The 16,154-nt window shown below is 49.1% G+C and overlaps 1 protein-coding gene across 1 annotated transcript in view; it reads right to left on the bottom strand.

Moving 5' to 3' along the window:
* LOC126235085 (uncharacterized) overlaps positions 1-16,154 on the bottom strand; it is a 1,179,108-nt gene that overhangs the window by 409,291 nt on the left and 753,663 nt on the right. The window lies entirely within an intron of this gene.

Below are 16,154 nucleotides of genomic sequence, written 5' to 3'. Positions count from 1 at the left end.
ACTTTACCAACTGAAGTTTCGGCTTTGAAATTTTTCTTCGGAGGAGTGATGGCAGGGCGCAATTACGAACGTATGGTCCTTCGTTACTCTTTATAGTCTTCTGTTAGGCGGCGGGGAAGCCAGTGGGCACACAACTCTGAGTACCCCAACTGGTGTCAGCACTGCCAACAGAGACGCCCAGTTATGCAGCGAGGTGTCTGATTGTGACTCCCGATCACCTCGAATGAGAAAAAAAAGAGATGGGACCCCTCCACGCCCGCACCAACGTGGTGACCAAACCAAAAGTTCTACTGTCACCTCCGTAAACATGTTAGTTATCTAGTAAGTGGATCACAGGATGCTGGGTTGTGATGTCCGTGCGTCTGGGTAAGGCTACGCATTAACACGGTCCATCAGGTGATAGATAGTGGACGAAACGCGAGTGAGGGTAGCGATTTGAAGAGCAGAGGGAAAAAAGTGCCATGGCTCGTGCCGTGGGAAAAAAACCTCTGCGACAGTGGGATGGGTAGTAAGAGCAGTAGTGGGTTACTAGCTGCGATAGCTCATGCAAGGTTGGATTTGTTAGTATAGGTATCATGCATCATTACCGTGACAAGCGATGGCGATGTGTCCCAGTTGCTTCAGCTGCTACATTCCTGGAACAATCAAGATCGTTATACAGTAGTGGGAGATCGGCCATAGATCATCTCACTGTGTGGGGGATGTGTGGAGCTTGTTTGCATGCAGTGTACGGTACGGCTTCCCTGTGTGGTGCCAGTTATTCGGCAGTGTATTTCAGCTGGATATCCAGTAAATGCGTCTGATTAACAGGGGCTCGCCTGTGCCGTTATGTTTGCGTAGGCTTGGCCATAGATGTTATGTCCTTGCAAGTATGTCTTTTGGTCTTTTATGTTTCCATCTATGGTTGTGGTCGTAGTTCCCCAGATTCAGAATAAACGGGTTCTGCGAATGTCTGGAGTTTCTGTATAGTCTTGTGGTGAGTTTGTGGATTACCTCCGTGAGCGTCTCATGTCGGTATTCCCGGTGAAGGTCCGCGATGCGTTTGTATCGTGGAGCATTGCTTATGATTTTGAGTACTTTGTTTTGTATGAGCTGCAGACGGCGCAGGCGTGTAGGCGCAGCGTATCCCCAGACGGGAGCTGCATACGTCATCAGAGGTCGGATAAGTGTCATGTACATGGACCTCGACACCCTTCTGTTCAGAGTGCCACGCCTGTTGAGCATAGGATAGAGCTGTTTGAGCCTCGCGCTAGCTCGGTTGGTCATGTGTTGTATGTGGTCCCCCCAGAGTGATTTCCGGTCCAGCCAGACACCGAGGTATTTGACTTTCTCGCGGAAACGTATTGGACGTGTATGTAGAGTTATTGGTCTGCAGTAGCGGTGTTTGCGCAGTTGCTTCGGTCTTTTAGTGAACAAAACGGCTTCACACTTGTCGACGTTTACTCTAACACGCCATTTCTCCAACCAAGGCTCGGCCACTCTGAGTGCAGTCTGTAGGCGTGACGTAATGTTTGATGGTTTCCAATCTTGCGCAAGGATGGCTGTGTCATCCGCGTAGATTGCCATCATTGTGTTGTGTGTGGTTGGGAGATCGTTTATGTAGAGGTTAAACAGTAGTGGCCCTAGGATGCTTCCCTGGGGTACTCCCGCGTGTATACCGTGTCGTGTTGATTGTTTTCCCTGCACGTCAGTGTTGAAACTCCTGTCTGCGAGGTATGAGTGTATTAGACGCAGCAGCCCGTCGGGGAACCCCGCATCGCTGAGTTTGCGGATGAGGCCGTTGTGCCATAGACGGTCGAAAGCCTTTTCGATGTCCAGGAACACTGCCCCTGTAGCTTTGTTTATGTTGAAGCCATGTGTTATATGTTCAACGACCCGTAGGAGTTGTGTTGTGGAGTGGTGATTCCTGAAGCCGAATTGCTCCGGTCTCAGGATGTCATTTGTTATGCAGTGTCTAGTGATGCGTTTGAGAATCACCTTCTCAACAATCTTACTGAGCGAGCTCAGAAGGCTGATGGGTCGGTAATTTTGTGGGAGGCTGTGGTCTTTCCCCGGCTTCCTGAACATCAGGACCTTGGCCGTCTTCCAAAAGGCGGGGAAGTGTTGGTGTTTTAGTATGGCATTCGTTATGTGTGTTAGGTACTCAGTTGCTTTATCCGTGAACTCCTGGAGGACACGGTTTTGAATGCCATCATGACCAGGGGCTTTCCTAGCAGCGGAATGCATTATAGCCCAGGAGACTTCGGCTGTGCTAGCATGTCGAATGTAGTCGCGCTATGGTTGGGCTAGAATGCGTGTAACCTCTTGGTCAGTAGCAAGTGTGAGCACTGGATCTGATGGTACCAGGTTCGGTGTGAATGACGCTGCGAGTGTTCGGGCCATTAGTTCTGCTTTCTCTTCCGCTGAGTATGCAGGTCCGTCAGGCCCTTGAAGCGTTGGGGTGTATATTTTCTCCCTGGTGAAGTGTCGGGCTAGTTGCCACACGCCAGGTCGTGTGGTGTCCAGCCCTTCAGTTTTTGGTTCCACTGTTGTGTCCTATGTGTTTGTATTTCATCGTGTATGATGCCCTGTAGTCTGTTAATGTGCCGTTTGAAGTACGGGCGCCTGGTGCGCTGCCATTGTCTCCTGAGGCGATTCCTCATTGAGATTAGGCCCAGGATTTCCTGGGACAGGGCCGCACTGCGTTGTTGTGAGGTGCGATCAGGTATGGTGCCTGCCATTGCGTCCTGGACGGCGTTGGTGAGGGTTTCTACTGCCTCGTCAATTTGTGCTGTTTCGTTAATTTCGTGTATAGGTGGGATGTGGCTATCGAGTGTTTGCTTGAACAATGTCCAATTCGCACGCCCGTAGTCCAACATCTTGCGTTGTTCCATGTGCTGCAGTGTTTCCTCAATATATAGTATTACAGGTTGGTGGTTTGAGGGCAGATCGTTTTCAACGGCGACGTTGAGTGTCGCTGTAATGCCCTTGATGAGGGCCATGTCTATCACGTCTGGCCTGTGTCCCCTCTGATAGGGTATGTGCGTCGGTTCAGCCGGCGCTAGTATAAAGTAGTTTCTGCCTAGTGAATGTTCGTACAGTTTTTTGCCGTTGGGATTTCGTATGCGTGAATTCCATTCTGGGTGTTTTGCGTTCAGATCTCCAGCGACTACTACTCGCGGTGAAATGTTGAGTAATGTGCTGATATCGCGTGTTGAGATGCCTACAGGGCTGTTGTATACCGATATCAGTGTGGTGTAGGCTCCGTTGAACTTGACTCTGACGGCCGTAGCCTCAACTTTTTCCAGTTCAGGGAGCTCTATGTTTGTGTGCTCAATGTCTTTGTGTATGACGATTGCAGTTCCACCTGCCACGGCGTCGCCCGGTCGGTCGGTACGATAGACACAATAGCCAGGATAGTTTAATTGTTTGTGCGGTTTAAGTTTAGTCTCGTTCAGTAGCGCGACAAGGATTCCCTTGCGCTTCATGAACGCGGCAAATTCTGCCCTTTTGTTGTGGATCGAGTCTGCATTCCAGAACAGGATCTGTGATAGTGTGTGCGGGTCTGCGTTATGGGCCGGGTGTGGCATATTATTCATGTAAGAGTGTGGAAGAGTGTTGTGATGGCAGTGTGTATGACAGCCCAGTATTGCCCGGGTTCGGCGCTCATGAGCTGGGTGATGAGTGTAGTGACGGCCGTCAGCACCTTGGTAAGGATTTGAACGGTCGTGTGTCGGGGGAATAGTGTTTCCAGTATTCCCCCAGGTGGTGTGTTGGTGTTGGGTGTGGCAGCCTGAGGTGCTGTTGTGGAGTTAGCGGCCGCTTGTGCGGGTATTGGTGTGTTGTTAGGAGCGGCATTTGTGCTTTGTGACAGAGGTTGTGGCGCCTGTGTTACTTCTGTGGTGAGGGGGATGGTAGTGTGAGTTGCAGTCTCGGTGTCTTGTTGACTGTTTTCCTGTGTGTTGCTGTTCTGTTGTTGCTGCGTGGCCTGTTGTGGTGATTTCGTGTTCCCCGCCCTGTGTTTGCGTGTACGTATATTCCTCCTGTGGGCTTGGGGTTCGGGGGGTTCTTGTGTGGATGTGTTTTCCTGTAAATGGTGCGTTTCTTCGCAGCACGTGATTTCAGGGAGTGGGGTCGTGTTATTTGGGGGCGTAGGTGTTGGTACCGATGCTTGTTGGGTTTCAGGTGTTGCCTGTGGCTGTTGTGTTGCTGTTGCAGCGGTTGTTTCACGTGTGTGTGTAGGGCGCTGAGGTTCCGCAGCCTGTGCCGTTCCGCCAGGGCGTGCAACCGTGGCAAACGTTACGCCGTTCCTTACTGGGTTCGGCGCTGGCCTTGGGCGTGGTATGTCGTACAGTACCCTGCTTTTGTCTTGTTTTCGCTTCAGCGCCTGTTTGTATGAGTTGCACTGTCTGAAGTTTGCCGCATGGAGCCCACCGCAGTTAGCACAGCGTCGCTGGTTTGGCTGTGTTTGTGTGCAAGTGTTGGATCTGTGATTGCCAGCGCATCCGCGGCAGCGAGTTGCCAGGCCGCAGCGGAGGGCCGAGTGGCCGAACCGCTGGCAGTTGTTACATTGTTGGGGGACGTTAGGTGGTTCGTAGAGTTCTACACGTACGTCCATCCGCAGAAAGCTCTTTATCTGCAGGGTGGCGCGGGAATCAGCCGTGTCGGCTAACTCGACCATGTAGTGTGGTAACGGTGCGTGTGTACGGAACCCTGTCATCCGGGAGGCACTTTTACAGTCGAATCCCAGATAACAAAGGGCCGCATGTACTGTCTCGTTGGGGGTGCTGGGGTCCACTCCCTTGATCACGTACTGCTGGGTTCTCTCGTCCAGCGTTCTGTACGTGTAATGTTCGATCTTCCGATCTTTGAGGAAGGTCAGAAGATCTTTATATTCGTTGTCTGTGGCAACGTACAGTGAGGCCCTATCCCCCGAGTACTTTGCATGTAATGTGCTGTTTATGTGCCTTTCCGCGAATGCAGTGTTAAGGGCACTAAGGTTCCCATAGTTTTGTATAACAACTGGGGGGAAACCAGTCTTGTGTTGTGTGGGCACCGTTGTGGCTTTGTGTGCTTTGTTGTTGTTCGCCACAACTGTGTTTGCGTTTTGTTTTGTGTTAATGTTGCTAGCCTGAGGTGAGCTAGTGGGTGTAGGCAACAGCGCCTTTCGGTTGCCTAGCGAGTTTGGTTGCTCGTTTGTTTGTGCTGGTGTTTTTTTGGGTCTGCGTTTTGGGCCCTCCACATGCCAGGGCTCTGTATAGTAGTTTTCTGTGTCCACATCCGCCGCCGCTGCCTCGATCTCTTGAGGCTGCGGCGTCGGTGGGAGAATGGTACATGACTGTCCAGTGACAGGTGAGTGTAAAGTGATGTTGAGTGTAAAGTGATGTTGAGTGTAGTTGTTTTAGTGGGAGAGACGTCCGCCCCGAAAAGTTCGGTGATTAGCCGGCGCGACTCAAGCTGCTTTTGCGCTTTCGCGCCAAGCTGTCGAGCGTCGCCAGCCGCTCCCTTGCCTTCGGTAGCGAGCGGGGCGCGAGTTTCGGCGGGTGCAGTCGATCCTCGCGCTTCGTGTGTTGCAGTCTTGCTGCGGGTGACAGCAGGGGAAGTGCTAATCGTTCCAACCGCCGTGTGAAACCGTCCGGCACTAGGGAGATCGGAGAGGTATGCGCGATCTTGTTCGGATGATGACAGGCGCTTCGCCCAACGATTCGCCGTGCTTTTGTTCACTGCCCGGTCTCCGCAGACATTTTGCAAGCGCCTATGAATATTTGCGATACTCTGACTTCCGCCAAAAGGAACTCAATGACAGCTCTCTGCTTGGAACGCATCTCCGTTACAGGCGCCATTGTGAAGGCTACATATAGCACGTCCATCCATCGGAATTTCATGAAACTAGACGAGCTGAAGCAAAAATATTCCGCGATGTCCCACAGCAAATTTTACATTTTTTCAGCCGAAATTGGACGAGAAACAGTGTTGCGTTACTTACTGAACATCCCTCGTATAAAAGAACGCACGATACACATTATACATGATCATCAGAAAATGTTTCAGACTAGCAAATTTAGTGGTGTCAACAAGCGAAGGGGAAATCAGTGCGCTCCATGGCCTCAGGAAGAAGGTCACTACACTGCGATAACATGTCTCTAGACGGATCGGTAACTGAAACACGGAAATGCTACCGAGCGAGGTGGCGCAGTGGTTAGCACACTGGACTCGCATTCGGGAGGACGACGGTTCAATCCCGTCTCCAGCCATCCTGATTTAGGTTTTCCGTGATTTCCCTAAATCGTTTCAGGCAAATGCCGGGATGGTTCCTTTGAAAGGGCACGGCCGATTTCCTTCCCAATCCTTCCCTAACCCGAGCTTGCGCTCCGTCTCTAATGACCTCGTTGTCGACGGGACGTTAAACAATAACCACCACCACCGGAAATGCTAGCGAGGCCATACGAATTTTAAATTCACTGCAACTGAGGTTGTAAGTTTCCGTAAATCTGGAAAGTAGCAAGGGAAAGTAGAAACTGCGTGGCAAGACACGTTGCAAACACAAAAGTAATGGCCATTGGCGTACTATAAATCAGGGCCCATTACAAGCATGAAGACGTTTACATACACAGACTAAACGTTAGTAAAACCGAGAAACGGCAGGGACGGATTCCTATCTGGTCCTATGAACTTGTGTCTGGAAATGCATCGTTGCTATGGTAGATGACATGGACGAATGGCAGTTCCTCTGATCACGTGCCGTTTTGTGTTGCCGGCTGTGTGATTGACGCAGCGTACTGTAAACAGCAGGATGGTCCAGTATTCATGTCGGGAACAAGCCGAGATGGTGTTTGTGTTCGGCGAGTCGGATGGTAACGGTCGAGAGGCAGCACGGCTGCACCAAAGTAAGTACCCTCACAGACACCAACCACATCACACAATATTTCAAGCCCTTTTTGGGCGTTTGTGCGGTCATGGGTCCTTTCAGAAAGACGAACGTGCAGGATGGCGGTGGACTATGCATTCACCAGACTTGGAGGAACATTGAGACGAACCCTAGTACAAGCTCCAAATATTGTGTGATATGGTTAGTGTCTGTGAAGATACTTTTTTTTGTATAGCTGTGCTGCCACTCGACCGTTTCCATCTGATTGGCTGTATAAAAACAGCATATCGGCTTGTTCCCGACACGAATACCGGACCATTCTGCTGCTTACAGTACGCACCGTCAATCACACAGCCTGCAACACATAAGGAACACGGAACACACGGCACGTGGTCACAGCAATTGTAATTCGTATGCGCCATCTACCGAGTCAACGATTCATTTCCGGACACTTGTTCAAAGCACCTTTCTCCCTCCATTTTCAGTGAGGAATCCGTCCCTGCAGTTCGTCCGTTTTACCCTGTATACTTCACATACCACCATGTGGTGTGTGGCGGAAGGCACCTTGTGCCACCACTAGTTACTTCCTTTCCTGTTCCACTCGCAAAACAGAGCGAGCAAGAAATGACTGCCTTTATGCCTCTATACGAGCCCTAATTTCTCTTATCTTCGTGGTCCTTACGCGAAACGTACGTTGGGGACAGCAGAAGCGTTCTGCAGTCAGCTTCAGATTCCGGCCCTCTAAATTTTGTCAACAGTGTTCCGCGAAAAGAACGTCGTCTTCCCTCCAGGGATTCCACACGAAGCGTCTCCATAATAGTCCCGTGATGATCGAACCTATAGGTAACAAATGTAGCAACCTGCCTCTGAATTGATTCTATGTCTTTCTCTAATCCAACATGGTGGATATCCCAAACACTCGAGCAGTACTCAAGAATAGGTTGTACTAAGCGATCTCCATGACAGATAAACCAGTAGTAGTATGGTATCCATCATAGCACAGGAACAGTTGGAGTCGGATGGCGTTCCTAGACGCCTAAGAATTCACCCGCAAAGCCTCGACGATACAGTACTAAGTGCCATACAGCAGTAAATTATTTGCAACGAAGATTGTATTCCATGTCGGAGAGCGACTAGATTAGATAACTATAGAGCAAAAGAAATATTGGGTGTTTTGTCTACGTGTGAGATAATGGTCACAAGAACAAGAGCACTTACAACGATGCAAAGGAGCCAGCCGGCCTTTCACTGTCGATAAAATCCTGTTCGCAGCTAACGGAGATGCAGCAATTTTTCAGAACGCGACGGTGATGACAAATAATAAGAATAATAATAATTACCTGTGGCTCAACGGTCTGGTGCAAGTGTTTCAAACGGACTTCAGCTACTTGCCTGTCTCTATCCTATCCCTGTAATTCTACTGGTAAAAGGCGACCTACAGCTTAACGTGGAATCCGAACCACGTGTCGTTCCTGGTGAAGCTTCACGTCACTGAGAAGAGAGAGTTAAAAGACGAAAAATCCGTGGTCCGACCAGGATTCGACCGCGCGTCCTTCCTGTTTCCAGGTACACGGTATGCTAGGCCCAACATGTGATAAGGGCTTTGTCATCCTGAGTATCTCATTTATTACTTTGGTCAGACGGTCTTCCCATTGCCGTGTATCCATATTAAGATAAAAGGAAGTCGTACACTGTCTCACTGCGAATCGTCTAAATTTTATTCTGTATGCTTTGTATTCTATTACACTTGAAGCTCTGCTACTGACTCGGAAATAACCAGATCAGCGCTTGACTAGGCGAGCACGAAGTCGCCAGAGACCATGCAATAAGTTTCTTTATTATGGGACTTGTAGCATCTGTTATGTCACAGGAGGACATTGAGGAGAGAATGAGTGGGAAAATGGTTCAAATGGCTCTGAGCACTATGGGACTTAACTGCTGAGGTCATCAGTCCCCTAGAACTTAGAAGTACTTAAAACCAGCTAACCTAAGAACATCACACACATCCATGCCCGAGGCAGGATTCGAACCTGCGACCGTAGCGGTCGCGCGGTTCCAGACTGTAGCGCCTAGAACCGGACGGCCATTTCGACTTTTCACGTGTAACACTGATTCAGCAAATATAAGCAGTGTAGAGTGTGTGGTATTTGTAATCGTAGGTTAGAAGCCATTCAGGAACTGCACCGATTTGAAGGAATATACCAATGACCGACATAGTTGCATTAACAGTAGATGCAGTCATTGCTACTATCTCTAGGAGGAAGACACTGCTGGCGTGTGAACAGACCTAAAGTTTCTTCTAAGACACTCACATAACCAAGTTAGCTTTTATTCTTTTGTTTTCTAATCATTTGGCAGTCAGTTTGTGTTATCAGCTCTGATTGTTAGCGTTCATTTTCCGATTATGTTTAGTTAATACTCACTTAAAGTTCTTTTTAAGTAATTCAGCTATAAAACGATTTTAAAAAATTAAGAATTTGTATATTGCCAATTTTTTAGCGAAAATACGCAGACTGCAATCCGTTTTAGACACCAAGGCAACGGGTTTAATAAGACAGCAATGGATAAATAAATAATATTCTAAATTCCGTTAGCCACATTACGGCAAGTGACGGAGCGTCCTAGTATCATTTCCCACATTTTTCGTGTGAGGTACGGCTGTCAGTAAGCCACATTATTAACTCGGATTTATCTGATTATTCCGGCACGGTCATTCCACGAGGTGTGTGTGAGATAGTGGTATGTTGCTTGACTATTTGATAAGCATGCTCTGGGAAATTTAATAGTAAAACACTCTGTGACTGTCCATTTCTGTAGCTCAGTGGTCAGGATGTTTGGCAGCTATGGGGAGGACTGAGATCTATTCCCGGTACTGCCAGGCATTTTTCCTCAGTCTCATGAGGCCAGTTGAGGAGCTATTTGTTTCAGAAGAAGCGCCTCCAAGGTCAAGAAACCCGGCAACGACTGGGAGAGTACTGTGTTTTTTCACGAGACACCGTGTTGAGGCTGTTTACAGAGTATCTACGTTGACTAAAGACAGCCAACGTCAGAGCCAACTGCCGTGGGCCAGAGCGTCTCTGGGTTTGTGCTGACTGCCATGGGTTCTATCGGCGTATAAGGCAGGGTGAGGCAGAGCAGATCACCAGCAATTTCAATGTTGGGCAACGACTACTCGTGAGCAGACAGTTATCGAGAATTGACTATTCGCTGTTGGGGCCCCAGAAGCGCACTTGTCTATAACTGTACGTCCCAGAAACAGATTGGAGTGGGCGCAGGAACACCGCCACCGATAACTCGGAGCTTGGAAGGAAGGAAGATTAGGGTGTAGGGTCCCATCGACATTAAGGTCATTAGAGACGGAGCAGGATCTCTGATTGTTTCAAGTATGGTGAAGGAAAACGGCCGGGCCCTTTCAAAGGAGCCATCCTGTTATTTACCTGGAGCGATTTAGGAATATCACAGAAAACCTAAATCAGGACGGCCGGACGTGGATTTGAAATATTGTCCTCCCAAACGCGAGTCCATTCTGCTAACCACTGCCACACCTCGTTCGGTATGAAGCTTGGAGGACAGTCTCCGTGACAGCTGAGTCGTGGTATGCATTGTTCCACAACAATGATAAGTATGAGTATGTCTAAAACCAAGGGAGTCGACGGACACTCTCAATAGTGTCTTTTGTAGTGAAGGAGGAAGCTAAGGTTTTAACAACGTTCCATCTACAAAAAAGTTATTAGAAATAGGGAAACGGCGAGACAACAAGCCGATTTGTTGCCTGAGTAACTATCCCAACACTTCCCAAGGGAAACCGCAGAAAACCAAAATCAAGTTGTCTGGTCGGGAATTTTAGTCACAGTCCATATCATATCGCTTAGGAAGTGAGGATTCATCAGTCACAGTTAGTGATCCGTCCGTCGGATGAGAACGTAACTTCAGCAGTCTCTATACCCTATGTGACAGGAGTTTTATCATTCAGATCATTCCATGGTCGGATACACAACAGACATACACAATTCATTCATGGCATCGAGGAGAGAAGAGAGGTTACGCCTTAGTATACCTCACGAGCACCAATGAAAATAGCACTTCACGTTCAAATTGTGACTAGCAATTAAGCATTTTTTAATCCATTTCTAGATACCGACACATTTGTTAGCCTCTATCGTTGTGTGAGCTGTCTCAAGCATTGTGTAGCATCTAGGGGGCTATACAGATTGATAAATTTCCATCGCATCCATCCACTCAGAATGCGAGCCATTAACTTGTGCACAAATTCCACACTAGCGATAGTACTTCCTTTTCAGCGAGCGCAAGGACGAAGGAGAGTCCGCCTCAAGCAGTCATGGTGTGCAGACAGCTAGTAGCACACATCTCGAGACGACAGCCTCGGCACTCACCACCTGTATCCGGTCATCACAGACCTGCTAGGACTTCTGATATTAGCTGCTCACAACCAGCCACAGCTACTATTATAATAATTATTATTATGCACTTTTAGATTAACAATTGCACATTTGTTCTAAATTTCATGCAGTAGACATATCGTGTTATAATTATTATGCAATGTCGGAAGAAACAGACGTTGCTGACGATCTGCAGCAGTGCACTTCCGAAGGAACAGGCACTTCGCCGACTACAGCCTTCATGAAATACATGACAGGTATTCACAGTTGCGAAAGTGGACTACCATGAGCTATACTACTGGCCATTAAAATTGCTACACCAAAGAGAAATGCTAATGATAAACAGGTATTCATTGGACAAATATACACTCCTGGAAATGGAAAAAAGAACACATTGACACCGGTGTGTCAGACCCACCATACTTGCTCCGGACACTGCGAGAGGGCTGTACAAGCAATGATCACACGCATGGCACAGCGGACACACCAGGACCCGCGGTGTTGGCCGTCGAATGGCGCTAGCTGCGCAGCATTTGTGCACCGCCGCCGTCAGTGTCAGCCAGTTTGCCGTGGCATACGGAGCTCCATCGCAGTCTTTAACACTGGTAGCATGCCGCGACAGCGTGGACGTGAACCGTATGTGCAGTTGACGGACTTTGAGCGAGGGCGTATAGTGGGCATGCGGGAGGCCGGGTGGACGTACCGCCGAATTGCTCAACACGTGGGGCGTGAGGTCTCCACAGTACATCGATGTTGTCGCCAGTGGTCGGCGGAAGGTGCACGTGCCCGTCGACCTGGGACCGGACCGCAGCGACGCACGGATGCACGCCAAGACCGCAGGAACCTACGCAGTGCCGTAGGGGACCGCACCGCCACTTCCCAGCAAATTAGGGACACTGTTGCTCCTGGGGTATCGGCGAGGACCTTTCGCAACCGTCTCCATGAAGCTGGGCTACGGTCCCGCACACCGTTAGGCCGTCTTCCGCTCACGCCCCAACATCGTGCAGCCCGCCTCCAGTGGTGTCGCGACAGGCATGAATGGAGGGACGAATGGAGACGTGTCGTCTTCAGCGATGAGAGTCGCTTCTGCCTTGGTGCCAATGATGGTCGTATGCGTGTTTGGCGCCGTGCAGGTGAGCGCCACAATCAGGACTGCATACGACCGAGGCACACAGGGCCAACACCCGGCATCACGGTGTGGGGAGCGATCTCCTACACTGGCCGTACACCACTGGTGATCGTCGAGGGGACACTGAATAGTGCACGGTACATCCAAACCGTCATCGAACCCATCGTTCTACCATTCCTGGACCGGCAAGGGAACTTGCTGTTCCAACAGGACAATGCACGTCCGCATGTATCCCGTGCCACCCAACGTGCTCTAGAAGGTGTAAGTCAACTACCCTGGCCAGCAAGATCTCCGGATCTGTCCCCCATTGAGCATGTTTAGGACTGGATGAAGCGTCGTCTCACGCGGTCTGCACGTCCAGCACGAACGCTGGTCCAACTGAGGCGCCAGGTGGAAATGGCATGGCAAGCCGTTCCACAGGACTACATCCAGCATCTCTACGATCGTCTCCATGGGAGAATAGCAGCCTGCATTGCTGCGAAAGGTGGATATACACTGTACTAGTGCCGACATTGTGCATGCTCTGTTGCCTGTGTCTATGTGCCTGTGGTTCTGTCAGTGTGATCATGTGATGTATCTGACCCCAGGAATGTGTCAATAAAGTTTCCCCTTCCTGGGACAAGGAATTCACGGTGTTCTTATTTCAATTTCCAGGAGTGTATTATACTAGAACTGACATGTGATTACATTTTCGCCGGCCGGTGTGGCCGTGCGGTTCTAGGCGCTTCAGTCTGGAACCGCGTGACCGCTACGGTCGAAGGTTCGAATCCAGACTCGCACATGGATGTGTGTGATGTCCTTAGGTTAGTTAGGTTTAAGTAGTTATAAGTTCTAGGGGACTGATGACCACAGATGTTAAGTCCCATAGTGCTCAGAGCCATATGAACCATTTTGATTACATTTTCACGCAATTTGGTTGCATAGATCCTGAGAAATCAGTGCCCAGATCAACTACCTCTGGCCGTAATAGCGGCCTTGATACGCCTGGGCATTGAGTCAAACAGAGCTTGGATGGCATGTACAGGTACAGCTGCCCATGCAGCTTCAACACGATACCACAGTTCATCAAGAGTAGTGACTGGCGTATTGTGATGAGCCAGATGCTCGGCCTTCATTGACCAGACGTTTTCAGTTGGTGAGAGATCTGGAGAATGTGCTGGCCAGGGCAGAAGTCGAACATTTCCTGTATCCAGAAAGGCCCGTAAAGGACCTGCAACATGCGGTCGGGCATTATCCTGCTGAAATGTAGGGATTCGCAGGGCTCGAATGAAGGGCATAGCCACGGGTCGCAACACATCTGAAATGTAACGTCCACTGTTCAAAGTGCCGTCAATGCGAACAAGAGGTGACCCAGATGTGTAACCAATGGCACCCCGTACCATCATGCCAAGTGATACGCCAGTATGGCGATGACGAATACACGCTTCCAATGTGCGTTCATCGCGATGTCACCAAACACGGATGCGACCATAATGATGCTGGAAACAGAACCTGGATTTATCCGAAAAAATGACGTTTCGCCATTCGTGCACCCCGGTTCGTCGTTGAGTACACAATCGCAGGCGCTTCTATCTGTGATGCAGCATCGCGGGTAACCGCAGCCATGGTCTCCGTGCTGATAGTCCATGCTGCTGCAAACGTCGTCAAACTGTTCATGCAGATGGTTGTCGTCTTGGAAACGTTCCCAATCTGTTGACTCCGGGATCGAGACGTGGCTGCACGATCCGTTACAGCCATGCGGATAAGATGTCTGTCATCTCGACTGCTATTGATACGAGACCGTTGGGGTCCAGCACTGCATTCCGTATTACTCTCCTGAACCCACCGTTTCCATATTCTGCTAAGAGTCATTGGATGTCGACCGCCGCGAGCAGCAATGTCGCGATACGATGAACCGCAATCGCGGTAGGCTACAATCCGACCTTTATCAAAGTAGGAAACGTGATGGTACGCATTTCTCCTCCTTACACGAGGCATCACAACAACGTTTCACCAGGCAACGCCGGTCAACTGCTGTTTGTGTATGAGAAATCGGTTGGAAAATGTCCTAATGTCAGCACGTTGTAGGTGTCGGCAACGGCGCCAACCTTGTTTGAATGCTCTGAAAAGCTAATCATTTGCATAAAACAGCATCTTCTTCCTGTCGGTTAAATTTCGCTTCTGTAGAATGTCATCTTCGTTGTGTAGCAATTTTAATGGCCAGTAGTGTAGATACTGTAACAACGACAATGAAAATTTTTGCCAGGCTGATAGTCGAACCCGGATTTACCGCTTACTGCGAGCTGTCTGTTTATGAATTTTTTTTCTTGTTTGTTAGTAGAGGATCGATGCGGACTCAGGGGGCAGAGAGGGTAGGGGTCGAAATTCGAGGCCTGGCCACGATGTCCCCCTCACCACCACCGAGCCTGTGGAGCACTGGAAAATGGGAGAGACAGGAATCAAGATAAGTGGAATGCTTTGTTGTAGTTTATTTATTTTCATTTTTTTGTAATGTTCACTATTATTATGAAATTATGGGGAACGTACGTCATTCACATACAAAGAAAATTAAATACTAGGTACAGAAAAAGAGAAAAGAAAAAGAAAAGGAAAAAAAGAAAATACGCGCATCTACGACGCGCTCTCCCATCGGAGGTAGAATCGATCATAGGCAGCTTAAACTCAGACATCGCCGTCGGTGGGGACAGGTGCCCTTAGCTGCAGGCACCACCGAACTTAATGGAGGTTTAACAAAGACCCCTCGAAGATAGCTAGCAAATAACGTTCGGTAATGTGGCGTGTTTTCGACCGCTTCATGGGCTGTTTGCAAATACCTAAAGAAGTCGGGGCGGGATTTATATCCCCACCCCCACTGACCCACGTAATGGCATGATACTTGGCGACAGGAAAATGTTTGTCGTCCAGTTACAGAAACATTCTCGTTTCGATCGTGTCTGGTGGCACTCGGAGATAGCAGGCAATTATATGCTGCACGAAGTGCCAGAGATCTTGTGAAGAGGCGCATGTCAGAAGGTGATCATCGAAGTCGAGTTGCTGGCAAAGGAGACAAAGAGGGGAATCCGACAAACCAATGTTGTGCAGTCGCTGTTTGGTGGCAAATTTCCTGTTGACTATGTGCTTGCCCGGACATCCGTAGGGAGGAAGGGCCACTTGATGGAGGGATGTTTGGTCTCTATCACATTCTGCGGAACACGACGCAATAGTAGACTATAAAAATCTTAGTCCTTGGTGGACGCGTATCTGGGAGACTGGTATCTGTGTAACTGTAGTCGACGAGAAAGGTGGCGTGATGTGGAGGACAGACACTGGTGGTGAGGTGGGCTACTTGGCTACAAGAGCACGACTCACAGCCAGACCCAAACTTCGATATGTCGTCCACTATGTGTCTGCGACCTGTACTCTTACATACATTATGTGTATTCCCATACAGGAGAGACATAGTACTTGAGAGTCGCTTGCCGGTGCAGGCAGATGAATACGATATTGCAGTGGTATTGCTATTCGGAATTACAATATAACAGGATATTTACAACTGCGAATACACTCCATGTATTTGACGACGGCTGTATCGCCACAGCGCCTGTCCCGTCGAACATGCATTGATGTCCGAAGGAACTTCACATCGAAATTCGGAATAACACATAGGCTGTATGCACAGTAGTAGCCTGTTTCGAACTTTTGGTAAATTTAGTACAGCACTATTGTCCAGTTTGCAATTATTTGCAGTTTCTTGAGATTAAGATAATGTCAATAAACTGTTAACTGCCAATTTGGGCTG

This window comes from Schistocerca nitens, chromosome 2 (assembly GCF_023898315.1).
Source record: "Schistocerca nitens isolate TAMUIC-IGC-003100 chromosome 2, iqSchNite1.1, whole genome shotgun sequence".
Lineage (NCBI taxonomy): Eukaryota > Metazoa > Arthropoda > Insecta > Orthoptera > Acrididae > Schistocerca > Schistocerca nitens.
This window is presented reverse-complemented; position numbering and strand designations above follow the sequence as displayed.